The sequence below is a fragment of the Bubalus kerabau genome, chromosome X, assembly GCF_029407905.1.
Source record: "Bubalus kerabau isolate K-KA32 ecotype Philippines breed swamp buffalo chromosome X, PCC_UOA_SB_1v2, whole genome shotgun sequence".
Lineage (NCBI taxonomy): Eukaryota > Metazoa > Chordata > Mammalia > Artiodactyla > Bovidae > Bubalus > Bubalus kerabau.
In genome coordinates, this window is record NC_073647.1 from 82,296,225 (window position 1) to 82,319,906 (window position 23,682).

General features: G+C 40.2%; 1 protein-coding gene and 1 non-coding gene across 2 annotated transcripts in view; both read left to right on the forward strand.

Moving 5' to 3' along the window:
- The window catches only part of HDX (highly divergent homeobox), a 179,782-nt gene that overhangs the window by 125,405 nt on the left and 30,695 nt on the right, over window positions 1–23,682 (forward strand). The gene's annotated exons all lie outside the window — the stretch shown is intronic.
- On the forward strand, window positions 23,374–23,445 carry TRNAH-AUG (transfer RNA histidin (anticodon AUG)). Its single transcript has one exon. It is a non-coding gene; the product is annotated as a tRNA-His (tRNA).

The following is a 23,682-nucleotide window of genomic DNA, read 5'->3' on the forward strand; positions in this document are numbered from 1 at the left end:
GAATCTAGAAAAATGGTAGTGAAAAGTTAATTTACAGAGCAGCTTTGTGGAAACAGGCATAGAGAATAGACTTATGGACATGGGGAGAGGGGAGAAGAGGGTGAGATGTTTGGAAAGAGTAACATTACCGTAAGTAAAATATATAGCCAATGGAAATTTGCTGTATGGTTCAGAAAACTCAAACAGGGGCTCTGTATCAACCTAGAGGGATAGGATGGGAGGAAGATGGAAAGGACATTCAAAAGGAAGGGGATATATATATATACCTATGACTGATTCATGTTGAGGTTTGACAGAAAACAACAAAATTCTGTTAAGCAATTGTCCTTCATTAAAAAAATGAATTAATTTTTAAAAAGATAATAGATAATACACATTCATGTATATATACATACAGAGGTAATTAAATTCTGGTTTTCCTGTTGTGTTACATTGATATGATTGTTTATAATTATAGTTTTATAAAATACCTGAAGATCTACCAGGCTTTCATTCTTAGCTCTTGTAGCACACTGTTTCTTCTAGGTAAAATTAGTTCATACTTTACCCAATCGCCCTCCCCAAACTCCTTTAAGATTTGTGTTGGTAATACACTAAATGGATAATGTAGAAAGATGAATGCAGTTTTGCATGTGCTGAGTTTTAGATGATGCAGGACATCCATGTTGGGCTGTCCAGCAGAGTCTTGGATAATATGGTCCTGGAGATCAGAAGAAGGGGTAAAATATGAGAAAAAATATTGGAGTCACCCACATCGAGGACAAAAAAAAGTCTAGCCATAGAAATAGGTGATAAAATAAAAAACAAGGAAGAAGATGGACAAGGACAGTGTGTTGAAAAATACCCAGATTTCTGAAGGAGAAAGGAGAACCATTGAAAGAACTTTCAGATATAAGAGAATCAGAATAGTACTTTATTGTTAAAACCAAGGACAAAAAATATTTCAGAAAGAAGAGGTGTGTTTATCTCAACCGTCTCTTAGAAGTGAGTAAAAAATTCCTCTTATATTGTTGTTCAGTCACTAAGTCATGTCTGACTTCTTGTGACCCCATGGACTGTAGCATGCCAGGCTTCCCTGTCCTTCACTGTCCCCCAGAGCTTTCACAAACTCATATACATTGAGTCAGTGATGCCATCCAACCATCTTATCCTCTGTCATTCCTTTCTCCTCATGTCCTCAATGTTTCTAAGCAGCAGGGTCTTTTTTCCAGTGAATGGGCTCTTCACACCATGTGGCCAACCTATTGGAGCTTCAGCTTGAGCATCAGTCCTTCCAATTAATATTCAAGGTTGCTTTCCTCTAGAATTGACTGGTTTGATCTCGTTTGCAGTTCAAGGGACTCTCAAGAGTCTTCTCCAGCACCACAGTTCAAAAGCATCAATTCTTCGCTGCTCTGCTTTCTTTATGGCCCAACTCACAACTCATATGACTACTGAAAAAACCATAGCTTTAACTGTATGGACATTTCTTGGTATAGCTTTGACTGTACGGACCTTTGTACAGGCTTCCCTCATAACTCAGTTGTTAAAGAAGCGGCCTGCAATGCTGGAGACCCCACTTCAATTCCTGGGTAAAGAAGAGCCACTGGAGAAGAGATAGGCTACCCACTCCAGTATTCTTGGATTTCTCTTGTGGCTCAGCTGGTAAAGAATCCGCTTGCAATGTAGAAACCTAGGTTTGATCCCTGGTTTGGGAAGATCCCCTGGAGAAGGGAAAGGCTACCCACTTCACTATTCTAGCCTGGAGAATTCCATGGACTGTATAGTCCATGGGGCTGCAAAGAGTTGGACACGACTGAGTGACTTTCACTTTCACCTTTCTGGGCAAAGTGATGTCTCTGCTTTTTAATATGCTGTCTAAGTTTGTCATAGTTTTTTTCCAAGGAGCAAATGTCTTTTAATTTCATGGCTGCAGTCATGGTCTTCAGTGATTTTGGACTTCAAGAAATTAAAATCTGTCACTGTTTCCACTTTTTACCCATCTATTTGCCATGAAAAGATGGGATCGGATGCCATGATCTTAGATTTTTTAATTTGAGTTTCAAGCCAGCTCTTTCACTCTCCTTTTTCACCCTTATCAAGAGGCTCCTTAGTTCTTCTTTGAGTTTTGCCATTAGGGTGATATCATCTGCATATCTGAGGTTATTGATATTTCTCCCAGAAATCTTGATTGTACCCTGTGAGTCATCCAACCCAGCATTTCACATGATGTAATCTGCATATAAGTTTAAAAAAAAATACAAGTTGACAATATAGAACCTTGATGTACTCCTTTCCGAATTTTGAATCAGTCTCTTTTTCCATGTCTGCTTCTAATTGTTGTTTCTTGTCCTGCATACAGGCTTCTCAGGAGGCAGATAAAGTGGTCTAGTATTTACATCTCTTTAAGAATTTTCCACAGTTTGTTGTGATCCACACACAGTCAAAGGCTTTCACGTAGTCAATGAAGCAGAAGTGTATGTTTTTTGCTGGAATTAATTCTCTTGCATTTTCTATGATCCAACGGATGTTGGCAATTTGATCTCTGGTTGCTCTGCTTTTCGAAGTTTAGCTTGAACATCTGGACATTCTCAGTTCATATACTACTGAAATCTAACTTGAAGGATTTTTGTCAAAATCCTGCTAGCATATGTAATGAGTGCAATACTAATGTAATGTGAACATTCTTTGTCGTTGCCTTTGTTTGGGATTGGAATGAAAACTGACCTTTCCCATTCCTGTGGCCACTGCTTTATTTTCCAAATTTAGCATGTTGAGTGCAGCACTTTCACAGCATCATGTTTAGGGTTTGAAATAGCTCAGCTGGAATACCATCACTGCCATTAGTTTAGTTCATAGTGCTGCTTCTTAAGGCCTATTTGACTTCACACTCCAGGATGTTTGACTCTAGGTGTGGTTATACCCTCATGGTTATCTGTGTCATTAAGACATTTTTTTGTATAGTTATTCTGTGTATTCTTGTCACCTGTTCTTAATATATTCTGCTTCTATTAGGTCCATACCATTTCTGTCCTTTATTGTGCCCATCTTTGCATAAATGTTCCCTTGGTATCTCTCATTTTCTTGAAGAGATCACTAGTCTTTTCAATTCTAATATTTTCCTCCATTCCTTTTCATTGTTCAATTAAGAAGGCTTTCTTATCTCTTCTTGCTATTCTCTGAAACTCTGCATTCAGTTGGGTATATCTTTCCCTTATCCTTTGCCTTTCACTTCTCTTCTTTTCTCACATACTTGTAAGGCCTCCTCAGACAACCACTTTGCCTTCTTGCATTTCCCTTTCTAGGAGTGATTTTGGTCAATGCCTCTTGTACAATGTTATGAACCTCCATCCATAGTTCTTCAGGCACTCTGTCAGATTTAATCCCTTGAATCTGTCACTTCCACTGTATAGTCATAGGGATTTGATGTAAGTCATACCTGAATGGTTTAGTGGTTTTCCCTACTTTCTTCATTTTCAGCCTGAATTTTTTAATAAGGAGCTAATAATCTAAACAACAGTCAGCTCACAGTCTTGTTTTCTACTAATTGTATAGAGCTTCTCCATTTTCAGCTGCAAAGAATGTAATCAATCTGATTTTCTTATTGACCATCTGATGATGTCCATCTGCAGAATTGTCTGTTGTGTTGGTAGAAGAGTATGTTTGTTATGACCAGTGCCTTCTCTTGTCAAAACTCTGTTAGCCTTTGCCCTGCTTCATTCTGAACTCCAAAGCCAAACTTGCCTGTTATTCCAAGTATCTCTTGACTTCCTACTTTTGCCTTCCAGTACCCTATGATTAAAAAGGACATGTTTCTTTGGTGCTGTTCTAGAAGATCTTTAGGTCTTCATAGAGTCAATTCAACTTCTTTGGCGTTAGTGGTTGAGACATAACCTTGGATTACTGTGATATTTTATGGTTTGTGTTGGAAATGAAGAGATCATTCTGTCGTTTTTGAGACTGCACCCAAGTACTGCATTTCAGACTCTTTTATTGATTATGAGGGCTACTCCATTTCTTCTAAGGGATTCTTGCCCACAGTAGTAGAGGTAATGCTCATCTGAATTAAATTCACTCAATCCTATCCGTTTTAGTTCACTTATTCCTAAAATGTTGATGTTCACTCTTGCCAACTCCTGCTTGTCCATGTCCAATTTACCTTGATTCATGGACCTAATATTCCAGGTTCCTATGTAATATTGTTCTTAACAGCAGCAAAATTTATTTTCACTACCAGACACACCCACAGCTGAGCCACGTTTCTGCTTTGGCCCACCCTCTTCATTCTTTCTGGAATTGTTTCTCCACTCTTCCCCAGTTGCATATTGTATACCTACAGACCCGGCGGGCTCATCTTTCAGTGTCACCTCTTTTTGCTTTTCATGCTGTTCATAGGGTACTCGAGGCAAGAATACTGAAGTGAATTGTCATTGCCTTCTCAGTGGACCACATTTTGTTAGAACTCTCCACCATGACCCATCTGTCTTGTGTTGCCCTGCACAGCGTGGCTCATTTTATTGAGTTGCACTAGGCTGTGATCCATTTGATTATTTTGGTTAGCTTTCTATGATTGTGATTTTCATTCTGGAGGCTGTGAGATTATAGTTCTTACTTCCTGGTGGGAGGGACTGGCTTTGAGGAAAACTGGGCCTTGCTCTAGTGGACAGAGCTGTCCTCAGTAAATCTTTAATCCAGTTGTCTGCTGATGCATGGGTCTGTGTTAGTTGTTTGGCCTGAGGCGACTCAGTCCTGGAGTCTGCAGGCTCTATGGTAGGGCTACAGCCTACAGGACTGCTGCTGCCAGTGTCCCTGTCCCCATGGCAAGCCACTGCCATCCCACACCTCTGCAGAAGATCCTCAAACACTCACAGGCAGGTCTGGTTCAGTCTCTTTTGGGGTCACTGCTCCTTTGCCCTGTGTTCTGGTGCACACTGGATTTTGTTTGTGCCCTCCAAGAGTCTCTTTCCTTCAGTCCTGTGGAAGTTCTGTAATAAAATCCCACTGTCCTTCAAAGTTAGATTCCCTTGGGATTCCAAGTCCATTTGTGAGATCCCAAGGTTGGGAAATCTGATGTGGGGCCAAGAATGTTTGCAACAATATGTGAACTCCTTTGTTATTATTGTTCTCCAGTTTGGAGCAACTGATGTGAATTTTTTTCTGTAAGGGAAATTCATGATATGCCACCAGGGAAGTGGAAATGCCAAGAGAGTGAGTCTAGGGTAAGCTTATCATCAAACAACTCAGTCTTTGAACCTTGAGTGACATTTCAAACTCTGTGAAGCTTATGCACCACTGATGCATTTTGAAAGCTTCTAATGGTGTTTGCCAACTTCTCCCCACCTGTTTACCTCGTTCTCAGCCATGACAAGCAGGCACATGCCCTTCAGATGCCCCAGGTGGCCAGAGGACACATGCCTAGGTTCGCTGTTGTCCCACTGTTTGTCCTCATTGAGCACATAATCCTTCACCTGCTGCTACCGGGTGTCAGTGAATGTGCTGCCCACCAGCCCAGGTAAAGGCCCTCCTGGAGTCACTGGGAAGGGAGTCAAGGGAAGGCTGGAGCTGATGTGGGAGGATGCCCGTGAGTGGAGGGCTCCCGGCTTCACTGCTGCAGCTGGCTGCCCCAGGGCCATTCTGCCACCTGCATGGCCCACTGCCAGGCTGAGCTCTGACTCTCTCTTGCTCATCTTGTTTATGACACCAACTACCTTGCTGTTCATGCTGTACACACTGTTTGCTGGACCCAGGGTGGGCAAGGCTTGAGCTAAGAGATTGGAAGAAGATGCAAGGAGTTGTAGGGACTGAAGACAAGATTATTCTCTCCTGGGTGGCATGGCAGGCATAATATAGCCTCTCTCCTGGCTGATTAAACAGCCATAACGTAGTCATAACATAACCTCACATAATGTAACTGTGATGTCATTCCAATATAGCCCCAGTGTAGCAGCATCCAGGGCTTTTCAGGTGAAGCTTATATATACTTATAGAACAAAAGTAGCCAGTGGCCAAGCAAGTACCTCATGACATGCATGTGCAGTGCTATAAGTGATCTCAGCTGATACATAGCTGTGCAAAGTCATTGTTTACAGAACATGGGGAGAGAGGGCATGAAAGTGTGATACAAGAGGGCCTAACTGGCACAATCTTGTTAATTTCCCCACACTCCACCCCTTCAGGATCCCTTGTCCCACAGATTATGCAGGGTTTGCCCTCTGCGACATCCTCCTAGCACACAATGCCACCACTTGAACCCACATCCCACAACAACAGAACAGACTGCAAAAACAAACTGCTAGGCTGAAACCTAAACACACAATACAGAGTAAAACCCAATGCCATGTACTGCACAGGCCGGCTCAGTACTCCTGTAGTGGGTCTCCATAAGGCATTGCACTTCATGAATTTCTTGTGTCATGTGCTGTAATGCTACTGTAACATTTTATGATTATCTAGTATATACACAAAACATTCTGTAATCAGTAATACACACGTGCCACCTTGTGTGGCAGTCAACAAATCAAAGACTATTTGATTCTGCAAAACTGTTTTCCCTGTGGGATGCATTACTTCATCTAATGGGGTTAAGGCTTCAGTTCAGTTCAGTTGTTTGCCACCCCATGGACTGCAGCACACCAGGCTTCCCTGTCCATCTCCTATCCATCCAACTCCTGGAGTTTGCTCAAACTCATGTCCCTCTAACTGTTGCTTCCTGACCTGCATACAGGTTTCTCAAGAGGTAGGTCAGGTGGTATGGTATTCCCATCTCTTTCAGAATTTTCCACAGTTTATTGTGATCCACACTGTCAAAGGCTTTGGCATAGTCAATAAAGCAGAAATAGATGTTTTTTTGTTTGTTTGTTTGTTTGTTTTTTAACTCTGTGGTTTCTTTGATGATCCAACAGATGTTGGCAGTTTGATCTCTGGTTCCTCTGCCTTTTCTAAAACCAGCTTGAACATCTGGAAGTTCATGGTTCATGTACTGCTGAAGCCTGGCTTGGAGAATTTTAAGCATTACTTTAATAGTGTGTGAGATGAGTGCAATTGTGTGACTAGTTAGAGCATTCTTTGGCATTGCCTTTCTTTGGAATTGGAATAAAAACTGACTTTTCCAGTCCTGTGGCCCCTGCTGAGTTTTCCAAACTTGCTGGCATCGTGAGTGCAGCACTTTAACAGCATCATCTTTCAGGATTTGAAATAGCTCAACTGGAGTTCCATCATCTCCACTAGCTTTGATCGTAGTGATGCTTCCTAAGGCCCACTTGACTTTACATTCCAGGATGTCTGGCTTTAAGTGAGTCCTCACACTATTGTAGTTATCTGGATCATGAAGATCTTTTTTGTATACTTCTTTTGTGTATTCTCGCCACCTTTTCTTAATATCTTCTGCTTCAGTTAGGTTCACACCATTTCTGTCCTTAATTTTACCCATCTTTGCAAGAAAAGTTCCCTTGGTATCTCTAATTTTCTTGAAGAGATCTCTAGTCTTTCCCATTCTATTGGTTTCCTCTGTTTCTTTGCATTGATCACTGAGGAAGGCTTTCTTATCTCTCCTTGTATTCTTTGGAACTCTGCTTTCAAATGAGTGAATCTTTCCTTTTTTCCTTTGCCTTTTGCTTCTTTTCTCAGCTATTTGTAAGGCCTTCTCAGACAGCCATTTTGCCTTTTTGCATTTCTTTTCCTTGGGAATGGTCTTGATCCCTGCCTTCTGTACAATGTCCTGAACCTCCATCCATAATTCTTCAGGCACTCTGTCTCTCAAATCTAATCCCTTGAATCTATTTCTTACTTCCACTATATAATCGTAAGGGATTTGACTTAGGTCATACCTGAATGGTCTAGTGTATTTCCTTACTTTCTTTATTTTAAGCCTGAATTTGGCAATAAGAAGTTCATGATCTGAGCCATAGTCAGCTCCTAGTCTTGTTTTTCAGACTATATAGAACTTCTCAATCTTTGGGTGCAAAGAGTATAATCAATCTTGTGTTGGTATTGACCATCTGGTGATGTCTGTTGGAAGAGGGTTTTTGCTATGACTTGTGTGTTCTCTTGGCAAAACTCTGTTTAGCCTTTGCCCTGTTCATATTGTACTCCAAGGCCAAATTTGCCTGTTACTCCAGGTATCTCTTGACTTCCTACTTTTGCATTCCAGCCCATGATGAAAAGGACATCTTTTTTGGGTGTTAGTTCTAGAAGGTGTAAGTCTTCATAGAACCACTCAACTTCCGCTTCTTCAGCATTATTGATTGGGGCATAGACTTGCATTACCATGATATTGAATGATTTGCCTTGGAAATGAACAGAGATCATTCTGTCATTTTTGAAACTGCACCAAAGTACTGCATTTCAGACTTTTGTTGACTATGAGGGCTACTCCATTTCTTCTAAGGGACTCTTGCCCACAGTAGTTGATGTAATAGTCATCTAAATTAAATTCGCTCATTCCAGTCCATTTTAGTTCACTGATTCCTGAAATGTCAGTGTTCACTTTTGCCATCTTCAGTTTGACCACTTCCAATTTTCCTTAATTCATTGACCTAGTATTCCAGGTTCCTATGCAATATTGTTCTTAACAGCATAAAACTTTACTTCCATCACTAGTCACATCCACAACTGGGCAATGTTTTTTGCTTTGACTCCATCTCTTCATTCTTTCCGGGGTAATTTCTCCACTCTTCTCCAGTAGCATATTGGGGACCTACTGACCTGGAGAGTTCATCTTTCAGTGTCCTATTTTTTTGCCTTTTCATACTGTTCGTGGGGTTCTCAAGGCAAGAATACTGAAGTGGTTTGCCATTCCCTCCTCCAGTGGACGATGTTTTGTCAGAACTCTCCACCATTACCTGTCCATCATGGGTGGCCTTACACAGGATGGCTCATAGTTTCATTGAGTTAGACAAGGCTGTGGTCCATGTGATTAGTTTGATTAGTTTTCTGTGATTGTGGTTTTCATTCTGCCTGTCCTCTGATGGATAAAAATAAGAGGCTTATGGAAGCTTTCTAATTGGAGAGACTGACTGGGGGAAACTGGATCTTGTTCTGATGGGTGGGGCCATGCTCAGTAAATCTGTAGTCTAATTTTCTGTTGATGGGCTGGGCCGTGTTCCCTCCTTGTTGTTTGACCTGAGACCAAACTATGGTGGAGGTAATGAAGATAATGGCAACCTCCTTCAAATGGTCCCATGCATGCATCTTTGCACTCAGTGTCCCAGTCCCTGCAGCAGGCCACTGCAGATCCACACCTCTGATGGTGACTCCTGGACACTCACAGACAAGTCTGGGCCAGTCTTTTGCGGGGTCACTGTTCCTTTCTCCCGGGTCCTGGTGCACACAAGATTTTGCTTGTGCCCTCCAGGAGTCTGTTTCTTCAGTCCTGTGTAAGTTCTATAATCGAATCTCACTGGCCTCCGAAGTCAGATTGCTTGGGGGTTCTCAGTCCCATTGCCAGATCCCCAGGTTGGGAAATCTGTTGCTATTCCTAGAACTTTCTTTACAGTGCAAGAGTTTCTTTGGTATAATTGTTCTGCAGTTTGTAGGTTGTCTGCTCGGTGACTCTATGGTGGGGTTAATGGAGACTTCCTCCAAGAGGGCTTATGTCACAGGCTGTGTGACACAGGTCTGCTGTACCCAAAGCCCCTGCCCCTGCAGCAAGCCACTGTTGACCTATACCTCTGCAGGAGACACTCAAACACCCAAAGGCAGGTCTGGTTCAATCTCTGTGGGGTCTCTGGGTCCTGGTGCACACAAGGTTTTGTCTGAACCCTTCAAGTGTCTCTGGTGGGTATAGGATTTGATTTTAAATGCGATTTTGGGGTTAAGGCTTGGTGTGTATATAATTCAAAGCATGGACAGTATGCAAAGCAAGGGCAGTAACTTGTGCCTCAATAATCTTAGCTACTCCTTGGAGCAAAAACAGCGCCCAAAAACAGTATCACCAGAGGGTCTTTTTTACTTGGCACCATGCATGGACTGTGTCCAGATTGGCAGGTCAGTGTGGGAGAGATACATATATCAAGGCCGGAAGGTGGGGTGGGCCCCAAGTGTACTGTCAGGTCCAATTCCCATGTAAGTATGGCCACCCATATGACTCACATACCCATAAGATGCCATGAGGGACAGGGGTTACACTATTAGCCTCTCTATAGCCCTGGTCAATGCTAACATTAGCAAAAAGAGATGGGAGTGTCCATCCTGCCAGCTCAGTACCATCCCTTTTTTCCACACAAAGAGGTTCAATATCCCATAATTCAGCACTCACAGCCAGAAACCTGGAAACCCCATCCCATAATACATGTTCTCCTTGGGGGCAAGGCATGCTCCATCATTTCTGCACATCTTGTATGATCACATGCTTTGTCTCATTCCACTCAGCCATCTTCTGCCCTCGCCAGAAAGTGCTGTGTTTCCAGGTCCAATTAGCCATAGTCATAGGCTGAATGCTTAAGGGGAGTCCTGTGGAGCTCCAACAGGGAGCTCAGTGCAGACCCAACATGCCAACATATTTTGTACTGTCTTGCAGGTGTGTGCCCAATCTACAATCATATCAGTCATGACACACTTGCAGGTGGAAAGACAAAGAGGTCAAATGCACCAGCATAGGCAATTCCATTCCGTCTAATAGAACACATGCAAGCTTGTGTCTTGCCAGTTCCTGGTACCTGGGGTTTACCTGGCTCTGTATACCACACATTGTTTACCTGACTGCTCATATCCAGTGGTTCTATATGAAGCATAACAGGAGAACTCATAGTGAAAGGTTGTTGCTGAACCACAAAAGACACCGGGATTCTTGGCCTCTGGAAGAGAAGAATTCAAACCGGAGCCAGAGACAAGGCTTGATCGCTCAGAGTTTTTGTGTAATAAAGTTTTATTAAAGTATAAAAGAGATAGAGGAAGCTTCTGACATAAACATCAGAAGGGGGCAGAAAGAGCGCCCCGCTTCTAGTCTTTCAGTCAAGTCAAAGTCATTCAGTCTTGTCCGACTCTTGCGGCCCCATGGACTGAACCCCTCAAGGTTCCTCTGTCCATGGGATTCTCCAGGCAAGAATACTGGAGTGGGTTGCCATTTCCTTCTCCAATGGTGATCAGCTTAAGTCAGGTTTAAATTCCTTATGAGTTTACCGATGGCATTTTGTTGATGCTGATCACCACAATTCTTTCTCTCAACTACCATACTACAATGCCCTGTATTTTTTTTTTTTTTTAAGGAGGCAGGTGTTTAAAAATGGACTCATTTGTTGTTTTTTTAAGACAATTTCACATAATGTTACTAGTGGGCTAATGATGGAATTCAGCTTGACACCCCCCCACCCCCGCCAGGCCACTCTTCAAAGCAAGCTGCTTTATAGAACTTTCCCAACTGTGCAAGAATTTTGGAGTTAACTGCTAGTCTTTAGCTGGATGTTATATAGCTACTAGCAGTCTGCTAATTAAAGAAAGGAAATGTCTCAAAACTCAGAGAATGGCACCAGGCCCCTCACCCACAAGATGCACTGAGATAACCTTGGCACCAGGTGAGTCATCCTGGGGCATAAATTGATTGATATGAACCTTGAAGAAAGGCAGATTTCCATACAAATATATAGGTTCAATAACATATATTAGGAGAACAATGTATGAGTATAACATACCGGTTTGTCAAGTTGGTTCTGAGCCTTTAGGAGGAATCAACCTGAAAACAGAGTCTGGGGTAAATACATAGCACATTAACATAGCTTAAGACAAACATTTCATAAGAAAAATGCATTGGTTAGCTCAAGGTTTGAGAAAAGTTAAGTTCAGGTCGAACCAGGTATCATTATGGCAACACAGAATTTTAAGAGAAACCTCCTTTTAAATTTGTATAGAGAAGGGGAAACATATAACGCTAGTTTCTTTCCTCCTGTTGTTTAAGAGAGAGATAAAAAATGTCTGACACTTGCAGCCTATTTCCTCCGTTTGGAGACCCCTGGCCTTCCTGCCTGTTACTCTCTCAATAGTATGCCACAGGGAGCATACAAATGCACCTTCAGCACCAAGGTGGCTCCCTGCAGTCCCAGCCAGGTAACTCGCACATGAGGGAAACACGTGCCTGTAACCCAGGGTACAACTTGATTGCAATCTTTGCCCTCATGGCTACCCACTGCATGTGGTGTGCCTTTATCTTCCATGGCCAAATCCAGTCCACCATCTATCCTTGTGAAATCTTGGTTAGATCTGGCAACAGGATACTATCTTGGATTCTGTATCCAACCTTTGACAGAATGTCTGTTGTTGTCACTTGCAGTTGTATAGGTGCAACAGTACAATGCAGAAGAGCCTCCACAGGGGCAACATCAACCCTTCGAGGTTTCTAGTTAAGGACTTGAAAAACTTCCCATAAGCTTCATGCCCACTCCTTCAAGGAGGGGATCTTTGCAACGTTCACAGCCCACCCACATGATTCCAAATGCTTTTATATTGTTCCACATCTGCAAGAGAATCAGAGGTTAGTAGCACATCATAGGACACAACCTTTACCATATAACTCCACATAAGGAGCCATCCAATTTCCAAAGGTAAGGACACAGCTTCTGGCTTGCAATAAACAAGGTTTCATTCAGCACCAGTGCCAACCAGGGCCATTACCCTCTGTACATTAGCTGGTGACCAGTGAATTGCAAGTTCTACATGGTGCCTCTGGTTCCTTCTTGGGCTCTTCAGGAGAGCACCTTGATCTGAGCCCTATTCAAAGTGGAAAAGATCATCATCTAAAGGAACATCCTTGGGTGCTGTGTAATCTTTTCACTGAACCATCAGGATCTTTTGCTGTGGGTGCTTCCCAAACTTGATAAACTACTGCTCCCATCTCAGTTACCTCCATATCTCTAGAAGCAAAGCATTAGGCTATCTATCCATTTTATATCTGTCAACTCCCACTGGCAGCAAAACAGCCCACATTTGCATTCTCATCACACAGATGGGGCCTTTACCAACTCTGGCCCCCTTCAAGGTCTTCACACTTATAATTCCATTTGCCTGTCATTGTCATTCTATTTCTCCCAATCTAGGCACATAGATGGGGAACCCCACATAGGTTGCAAGAATAGCGGTCAAGGATCCAAAACTGGTGGACAAGGTATTGTTCAAACTGGCGTCTCAAGCTGCCAGTAAGATGCTCATCATCTGGGCCTCGGGTATTTGAGTTAAATATTGACTGCTTCATGCCCAGGTCTCTCACCACTTTGGTCAACTCGGCATAGGTATGCCATCTACTCACAGTATCCAGGAGCTCTGCTACGTTTGACCACATGGTGCAAATGGCAGTGTTAATCCATTCCATGAGGGTGTGCCTTTGGTTCGGTGCCCCTTGCATGAGTCACCTAGGGTTCTGCAACCTTTGTCTCAATGAGGGGTGAGTGGTTATAGATGCCATCCATTCTATTTCATACCCAAAATGTATGATACTGTCCACCCTTGAGTCCCAAAGTAGCAAGAGCCATGCTGCCAAGGGTTCTCCTTGCTTTTGCTGAAGTTGAGTACCTGTCAACCAACTCCACCTGAGTATATGGTCAATATGTTGTGAACTCAGTTACACTGGGGGGCCCCTTGAGGATGTCCCCCCTGGGCCCTAGGCTGCTCATGCTTCACTTTCTGCTGCACTGGAGCCCACATGAGAGTCTGCTGCACTGGAGCCCACATGAGAGAATCGTGGCCACATGGTACCACATGTTATATGGTGGCCACTGACTTCCTCCTTCCAGTGGAGTCTCAGGCTTTTCTACCTGCTGGGTATCCTGCCAACTATGCCAATTGTCTTGCTGATCCTGTTTGTAATACTAGTTGTCTTGCTGGCCCACATTGTTTGCTGGATTCAGAGTAGGCAAGGCTTGAGCTAAGAGATTGAAAGAAGACGTGAGGAGCTATGGGAACTGCAGGCAGTTTTATTCTCCCCTGGCTGGCATAGTGGCCATAATACAGCCTCTCTCCTGGCTGATGCAGCAGCCATAACATAACCATAACATAGCCATAACATAGTCATGACATAACCTTACATAATGTAACCATGATGCTGCCCCAATGTAGCCTCAACACAGCAGTAGCCAGAGCTTTTCAGGCGAAGCTTATATATACTTACAGATCAAAAGTAGCCTGTGGCCAAGCGGGTACCTTGTGACATGCATGTGCTGTGCTATAAGTGATTTCAGCTGTTACATAAACATGCATAGCCATTGTTTATAGAACATGGAGTGAGATGGCATGAGAGCGTGGGGGAAGAAAGCCTGACTAGCACCATCTTGTCAATTTCCCCACACCCTCCTTTCCTCACCTCTGGCTACTTGGCACTATTTCCCAGGCTGGTGAGTCCAGCCACCCGAAGCGGGTCGCATAGTGTTCCTCTCAGATAAGACATCTAAAATAGTCAAAGGTATATAATTGAACGGTAGAACTGTGGTAATAAGAAATGGAGGGAGAGAGATATGGGGAGTTTTTGTTCAATGGATATAAAGTTACAGTTACACAAGAAGAGTAATTTCCAGAGAACTGCTGAACAACTCAGTGCCTTTAGTTAGTATTGTAATTATATAATAAGTGATGGTATACTTAAAAAATTAAGAGGGTAAATCATGTTAACTGTAACACAAAAAAAGGGACACAAAGAAATTTTTGGAGGTGATAGATATGTTTATTACCTGGATTTTGGTGATAATAACAAAAATATATACATATTCAAACTCATTAAATTGTATACATTAATTATATGCAGCTTCTGTGTACACATTATACCTCAATAAAATTTAAAAATTAAAATTAAAAAAGAATGAGAAACCATTGAATTTGGTGTTCAAGGGTTCTTAGAAAAAGCAGTTACATAGCGAGGGCAGGCAAGCAGATTCAGTAGGTTGAGTAATGAAAGGGATATAAAAGCTGTTAATGTTGAGATGATCATGTATTTTAATATCAAGTGTTTTTGGAAAGTTTTGTGAGTTTTCAGGTTCATTCTGTCTCTCTCTCTCTCAGCATTTTATATTGATGAAGATATTAACACATAATTTAGTGTATAGCTAAACTGTGATGCAAGGAAAATAGAGAAGAAGCTACTGTATCATTTATAAACCCCTTAATTCTAATTCAGTTGGTTCATGAAGCCATTTTTAACTTCTTTTAGCCTTTACAAATTGCATGTACCTGAGAATACTTGAAAGTTTTCAGTGATTCTAAATAGATCCTTAGAGAATAATGTCTGGCAGCTATTTGAGGGATAGAGGAGCAGTAGAGATTTGTGTGTTTCTCTCTGTGGGTGGGAATGCTATGTGGAAATATTCTGATAAAAGGAAACTACAAAAGCCCCTAAGGGGGGTTTCATTCCCCAACTCCAACTTACCCATCTAAAAGGGAATTTAAAAAAAATAGTTAATTGGAAAGAAAAGTGAGTTAATTTTAAGATTGCTAATAGACCACTGCTACTACATGGGCATCCTTTGTCATTTAATAGCATGTTCTAAAGACAGTTGGCATAATAAGCAAGACTTAATGAGAAAATGGAGAGAGAATTTAATGCATGAATCAAAAAACACTTGATGGGAAGTGAAATTGCCTAGAATTCCTCTTGGTGGCTTATTTTTCACTGCTTCATGATAATTTTTTCATTCTCATCAGAAATTGCAAAATAAAAGCATGAAAGAATTTTCAAATACTGAGAAGGGTCTTTTTCTGTAAGATTTCCTACTGGTTATTTCCTGTTATTGTCTTCATTTTGCTGATGGAGAATACTAATGTGTTTGATTTAACTGTGTGCTTCTCTTGTGACAATTAAGTAAATTGTATTATCCAGCCTAGACTAATATAATAACTTTAAAATATGCTAACCATATTTGTTTCCAGTTATGAAAATGTAGTCAAATATATGCTTGCTTTGAGTCTTCATTAATTATGTCTTAGAGATATAGAGACAGGATAAGCACAGTAACTTGACATACTATAATATTTCAAAAAACTAACAACTTGAAACTCAGAGTCCTTTATAACACAGCTTTTGAGTCAATAGACTTAGAGTCTTCTAAATGTCTTAGAAGAAAAAAATGTCTTTAAATCAGGCTTACATTTTTTTATTTCAAAAAACAATCAAAATCACTTTAAAATATTCTAGGAAAAAAACTGCAAGCAAATATAAGGGTTATTTTTTAGAACACAGTAAAAAGCAGGGTTAGCCAAAGTCATGAAACAGTGCTAGTGATCTTTTAGGAGTTTCAAGTCCATATTTTGCTTCTAGGAAAGTAGGCACTTCCCTGATACAGAGCTTCTGACTTACCTCTAATTTCCACCTTCTACTTCCCACCTTTGCCTCTTCCATTTCCTTTGTCTTTCCATGTATGGAGATAAAGTGAAAGGAAATGTGGTTGGGATTGATAAAGAAAAAATTAACAGGATTCACCTACCCTTATGTTTGTGCTCAGTTGCTCAATCATGTCAGACTCTTTGTGATCTCATGGACTGTAGCTAACCAGGATCCTCTGTCCATGGAATTTTCCAGGCAAGAATACAGGAGCAGGTTGCCATTTCCTACTCCAGAGGATCTTCCCAACACAGGGATTGAATCCACATCTCTTGCATCATCTCCTGCTTTGGCAGGCGGATTTTTTACCATTGTGCCACCTTGGAAGACCCTCACCCCTCCCCACCCACCCAACTGCAAACTTTAGTAAAAGCAATAGATGACTCAGTTTCTTAATTTCAAGTTTTATGTCTACCAAATATATTTTATGGTTGAGGAAATCTAAAAAGTTTATACTATCCTGAGAGGCAAGCTGTCTAAAGTATAGGAACAATTAACATCTATAACGTTAACTTTTATAAATGGCCTCTTTCAGCTGTATCTATTTTGTATGTGGGTGTGCACATGAAAGATAATTCTACATACAATTACTTAGTGTGAGCATGTGGCTACCACATAGAGTGCCCTCTAGAGTTTTCACTTCTTATTAATTCTACTTATTTATTTTCCAATTAAGAGAGCTGCTTTTTTTGAATAATAACCAGATACATTGCAGTGTTTAGCTTTCAAATTTTTACTAATATGTAAGCTGCTGCTACTGCTAAATCACTTCAGTCGTGTCCGACTGTGCGATCCCATAGATGGCAGCCCACCAGGCTCCGCCGACCCTGGGATTCTCCTGGCAAGAGTACTGGAGTGGGTTGCCATTTCTTTCTCTAATGCAGGAAAGTGAAAAGTGAAAGTGAAGTCGCTCAGTCTTGTCCAACTCTTAGCAACCCCATGGACCGCAGCCTACCAGGCTCCTCCGTCCATGGGATTTTGCAGGCAAGAGTACTGGAGTTGGTTGCCATTGCCTTCTCCGAATATGTAAGCTATCAGTAAGCAAAAGAAAATGTACCTTATTCAGCTATATAATTCCATACCTTTTTATTTTATAAATCCTAAAAACAGTTTTATATGTATCTTACAAAATAATGAAATAATGAGTGAATATGTTGCTAGTAAAGCAGAACCATGTACCAAGTTATGAGCAAGTGAGCACAGAAATGTAAGGCAAATCTCTAAGGAATGAATCCAGTAATAATCAGTTGATGAGCAATATAATTCCTATTCTGAGGGCACAAATACTAATACCAACTCTGCAGCTAAATCTGATGACAATTTTCACTTCATGTATTTAATTTACTTGCTGATTACATAGGACTTGAAGTGCAGTGATTTGAAATGTCAAAATAATGAATAAGGTTTCATTTATCTAGGAACCACTCTTTTTGTGTGTGAAATTTGAACAAAATCTGTACTTTAGTTAATAATAAAACTGTATCACATATTAATTTCCTGTTGTTGTTGTTGTTGCTGTTGTTTTTCACAATATAGTATTGCTTTATATTCTCAGACTTGGTTTAGAAGGTTTTTAAAAAAAATTACTAAGTTAATAAATTTTATAGACTTTTAGCAACAATACTAGATGCCATATATTTTTCATGGAATTAATTTATATCAAAGTTTTGAGTGAATATAAATTAGAAATCTAGCATCCTATTCATGCTAAGTCAAACAAGTTGAATTAAAATGTCATAAATTTTTTAGCTATGAAAAAATTCAAAATTTTTCTAATATATATTATATTATACATGTTATTTATATACAGATGTATACCAAAGCTTTTGTACTACACATGATAAAGACTTGAGAAAGAACACAACAAAAAGAGAGGTAGAGAAGTTGGAAACATAGACTAAATGAAATGGGAGCACTGAATATGCAATAGAAAAAGTGAAACAAACTAGATAAAAGTAAAAGATCATCATATAGTCCAGTTGTTTTTAAACATGGCTGATCATTAGAAATACATCTGGAGCTTGGAAAAATACCTGGGCATTTGTATTTCTCAAAAAATTCCAAGATATTTCTGATATGCATCTGTATTTTAAAAAGTGATTTAGATCTTTCTATTAAATGGTAGACTTAGAATTCCTTTATTTTCTGTTGACCAATCATGATACAAGGTATTAAGCAAATAATAATTGCATAATCACAATAGGAAAAGATGTTCAACAGTTTTCACAATCAATAGCCAGACAAAAAATAAAAGATAATTATAATTGCAAGCCATAATGGAAACATGATTAACCTAACAATATAAAATAATTACATACAATTTGGGGGGTTAAGTAAAGTGATGTGGTAAGTGGAAGTGCATACATGCACATGTTTTCATCTGCCCAGCCAAACTGTCTTGTGATTGGTGCATTTAATCTGTTTATATTTAAGGTAATTATTGATATGTATGATCTTATTGGAGAAGGAAATGGCAACCCACTCCAGTGTTCTTGCCTGGAGAATTCCAGAAATGGCGGAGCCCGGTGGACTGCCATCTATGGGGTCGCACAGAGTCGGACACGACTGAAGTGACTTAGCAGCAGCAGCATGATCTTATTAGCATTTTCTTAATTGTTTGGATTTATTTTGTGTAGGTCTTTTCTTTATCTTGTGTTTCCTGCCTAGAGAATTTCCTTTAGCATTTGTTAAAACTTGCTTGGTGGTGCTGAATTTCCTTAACTTGTGCTTATATGGAAAGCTTTTGATTTCTCCATCAAATCTGAATGGGAGTCTTGCTGGGTAAAGTATTATTGGTTGTAGGTTTGTCCTTTTCATCACTTTATATTGCACCATTCCCTTCTGGCTTGTAGAGTTTCTATTGAGAAATCAGCTGATAACTTTATGGGAGTTCCCTTGTATGTTATCTGTCATTTTTCCCTTGGTGCTTTTAATATTTTATGTTTAATTTTTGTAATTTTGATTACTATGTGTCTTGGTGTGTTCCTTCTTGGGTTTATTCTGACTGGGATAAACTCTGTGCTTCCTTGACTTGGTTGACTATTTCTTCTCCGATGTCAAGGAAGTTTTCAACTATTTTATCATCTCTTCAAATATTTTGGGTCCTTTCTCTCTCTCTTCTCCTTCTGGGACACCTGTAATGCAAATGTTGGTGTGTTAAAAGTTGTTCCACAGGTCTCTTAGGCTGTCTTCATTTGGTTTTTCATTCTTTTTTCTATATTTTGTTCTGCAGCAGTGATTTCCACCTTTTTGTCCTCCAGGTCATTTATCCATTCTTCTTTCTGAGTGATTCTGCTATTGATTCCTTCTAGTGTATTTTTCATCTCTGTTTGTTTTTTCTTTAGTTCTCCTTTGATAAACATTTCTTTCATCTTCTCCATTCTGTTTCCAAGAATCTTGATCATCTTCACTATCTTTATTTTGAATTCTTTTTCTGGAAAGTTGCCCATCTCCACTTCATTTAGCTGTTTTTCTGGGATTTTACTTTGGCCCTTCAACTGGGACATAACTCTATACTTTCTCATTCTCATTAACTTTCTGTAACGTGACTTTCATTCTAGCCACTGTGGTTCTTCCTGCTTCTTTTGTCTGCCCTCTGGTGGATAAGACTAACAGGCTGGTGTAAGGTTCCTGATGGGAGGGACTGGGAAAACTGGGTCTTGCTCTGGTGGAATAAGACTCTGGTGGAACAAAATTTTAATCTAATTACCTGCTGATGAGTGGGGTTGTTCTACCTCCCTGTTGGTTGATTGGCCTGAAAAGACTCAGCTCTGGGGTCTACGGGCTCTATGGTAGGGCTATTGGCAACCTCCAAGAGAACTTACAACAAGAGGCACCTTCCAGGACTATTGCTTCCAGTGCCCCTGTCTCTGCAACTAGCCACTGCCTACCCACACTCCAGAGGAGATCATCCAACACTGGCAGGTAAGTCTGGTTCAGTCTCCTGTGGAGTCACTGCTCCTTTCCCCTGGTTTTTGTGAGCACAAGATTTTGTTTATGCCTTCCAAGAGTGGAGTCTTTTTTTCCCTCAGTCCTGTGGAAGGTCTGTAATCAAACACTGATGGCCTTCAAAGTCATATTACCTGGGGATTCCTAGTCCCTTTGCTGGATCTCCAGGCTGGGAAGCCTGACGTGAGGCTCAGAATCTTTACAACATTGAGAGACATTCTTTGGTATTATTGTTTTCCAGTTTGTGAGTCACCTACCAGGTGGGTATGGGATTTGGTTTTAGTGTAACTGTGCCCCTCCTACTGTCTTGTTGTGGCTTTTTCTTTGTCTTTGGACTTGAAGTATCTTTTTTTTTGGGGGGGGGGGGTTCCAGTGTCCTCCTGTAGATGATTGTTTAACAACTAGTTGGAATTTTGGTGCTCTTGCACTCTTGCAGGAGGGAGATGAGCACATGTCCTTCTACTCTGCCATCTTGAACTGGAAGCCTAGAAACCACTCTTTTCTAGAAAAAAAAAAAATGAGTTTATAGTAGACTTTGTATTAAAACTCTGGTAAATTTTCCCTGAATATCTTTAGTTCTCAATGCACTCATATGTGAGTTCCTGGACGAGCAGTGATTACCTCCTAGTCATCCTCCATGTTTGTACAGGGACTCATATCTCTTTCCATGGGAAGGGATAGACTCAAAAAATCTTAGAACTGATAACTATTTTGTTCTGCTTTCTATGGTGAATTAAATTGCTCATTACCAAGGAGCTGAGAACTTCCACTAATTTATCCATATAATGTTCATGATATGGTGTTCAGAAATAAAAGAGAGAAACATTACTCAGCTGTTTTTCTAAGAGGTAGAGGTAGAGGAAATCTAAGACAAAGAATTATCTTGTAGGCACACTATGCTGTGAATTAGCCACTTCTCCAACTCAGCATGAAGCTTTTAGTAGACTGATTTTTCTAAATTGATTTTCTTTTTTTTTTATTTTCTCATTTTTAACTATTGAGTTTTTTTAAAAAAAATCATTGCTGTCTTATTGTTATTTAATGTGACAGTCAGACATTGACTACTCATTCAAATTTACAGTTTGCTAACTTCCTTTTCCAGTTTTGTTGAGATATAATTGACATACAACACAGTATAAGTTTAAGGTGTACAACATAATGGTTTGAATGCATACATCATCAAATGATAACCACAAAAGTTTTTGTAAAAGCTCCTCACCTCAAATAGAAAAAAAGTGTTAAAGAAATAGAAAACAAATTTTCCTTGCAATGGGAGCTCTTAGGATTTACTCTCCTAACAATTTTCATTTATAACACACAGCCATGTTACATCACTTTGCTGACAAAGGTTCCTATAGTCAAAGCTTTTCCAGTAGTCATGTACAGATGTGAGAGTTGAACCATGAAGAAGGCTGGGTACTGAAGAATTGATGCTTTTGAATTGTGGTGCTGAAGAAGACTCTTGAGAGTCCCTTGGACTGCACAGAGATCAAACCAGTCAGTCCTAAAGGAAATCAACCCTGAATATCTATTGGAAGGACTGATGCTGAAGTTCCAAAATTTTGGCCACCTGATGCAAAGAGCTGACTCGTTAGAAAAGACCCTGATGCTGGAAAAGATTGAAGGCAGGAAGAGAAGGAAATGATAGAGGATGAGATGGTTGGATGGCACCACTGACTCAATGTACATGAGTTTGAGCAAGCTTTGTGAGATGGTGAAGGACAGGAAGGCCTGGCATGCTGCAGTCCAAAGAAGTTGGACATGACTGAGCAACTGAACAACAGCAACAAGATTACATGGTAGTTTTATTTTTTAATTTTTGAGGAGTCTTCATGCTGTTATTCATAGTTTCTGCCAGCACCAAATGTACATTCCCACCAACAGTGCAGGAGGGTGCCCTTTTCTCCACATCCTGGCCGACAGTTGTTATTTCTTGTCTTTTTGATAACAGACATTCTGACAGATGTGAAGTGATATCTCACTGCTGTTTTGATTTGCATTTCCCTGACGATTAATGATATTGACCATATTTTCCTGTTGGTCATCCATATATTTTCTTTGGAAAAATGTCTACTCACTGAAAAATGTCAATTTTTCATTGGGTTGTTTGTATTTTTTATATCAAGTTCTATGAGATATTTGTATATTTTGGATCTTAATTCCTTATCAGATACATCCTTTGCAAATAATTTGTCCCATTTCAGTAGGTGACCTTTTCATTTTATTGAGTTTCCTCGTGTGAAAACATTTATTTTGATGTAGTCTCATTTGTTTATTTTTATTTGTATTTTCCTTGATTGAGGATATATATCCAAAAAATATTGCTGAAACTGATGTCAAAGAGCAAATTACCTATGTTTTCTAGTAGAAGTTTTATGATTTCAGATATTACAGGTACATCTTTAATTTGTGTTGAGTTTTTGTATATGCTGTGAGAAAATAGTCTATTTTGATTCTTTTTGAATTAGCTGTCAAGTTTTTTCAATAGTATTTACTGGAGAAGCTGTACTTTCTCCATTGTATATTCTTGCCTCCCTTGTCATAAATTAATTGCTCATATAAGTGTGGGTTCATTTCTGGTTCTCAACTTGGTTCTGTTGATCTATGCATCTATGTTTGTGATAGAAACTTACTGTTGAATACTGTAACTTTGTAGTATAGTATGAAATCAGGGAGCATGATATCTCTTTTTTTGTTGTTCTATTAAAATTGTTTCACCTATTCAGGGTTGTTTGTGTTTCCACACTAATTTTAGACATATTTCTAGTTCTTTAAAAAATGTCGTTGGTATTTTGTTAGGGAACATGTTGAATCTCTAGATTACCTTGCAGAGTATAGTTCTTTTAACAATACTAATTCTTCCAACCCATGAACACAGAATTTCTTTCCATCTGTTTTGTCATCTTCAATTTCTTTCTTCAGTATCTTATAATTTTTGAGCACAAATCTTTTACTTCCTTAGTTAGATGTATTCCCTGGTAATTTATGCTTCTTGATGTGATTGTGAATGGGATTGTTTTCATAAGTTCTCTTTCTGCTAATCCACTATTAGTGTATAGAAACACAACAGATCTCTGCATATTAATTTTCTGTCCTGAAACTTTACCAAATTCATTGATGAGTTCTAGTACTTTTTGATGGTGTCTTCTTGGACTTCCCTGGTGGCTCAGACGGTAAAGCATCTGTCTATGATGCAGGAGACCCGGGTTCGATCCCTGGGTTGGGAAGATCCCTTGGAGAAGGAAATGGCAATCCACTCCAGTACTATTGCCTGGAAAATCCCATGGACAGAGGAGCATGGTAGGCTACAGTCCATGGGGTCACAGAGAGTTGGGCACGACTGAGTGACTTCACGTTCACGTTAGGTGGCTCAGATGGTAAAGCATCTGTCTGCAATGCAGGAGACCCAGATTCAATCCCTGGGTTGGGAAGCTCCCCCGGAGAAGGAAAGGACAGCCCACTCC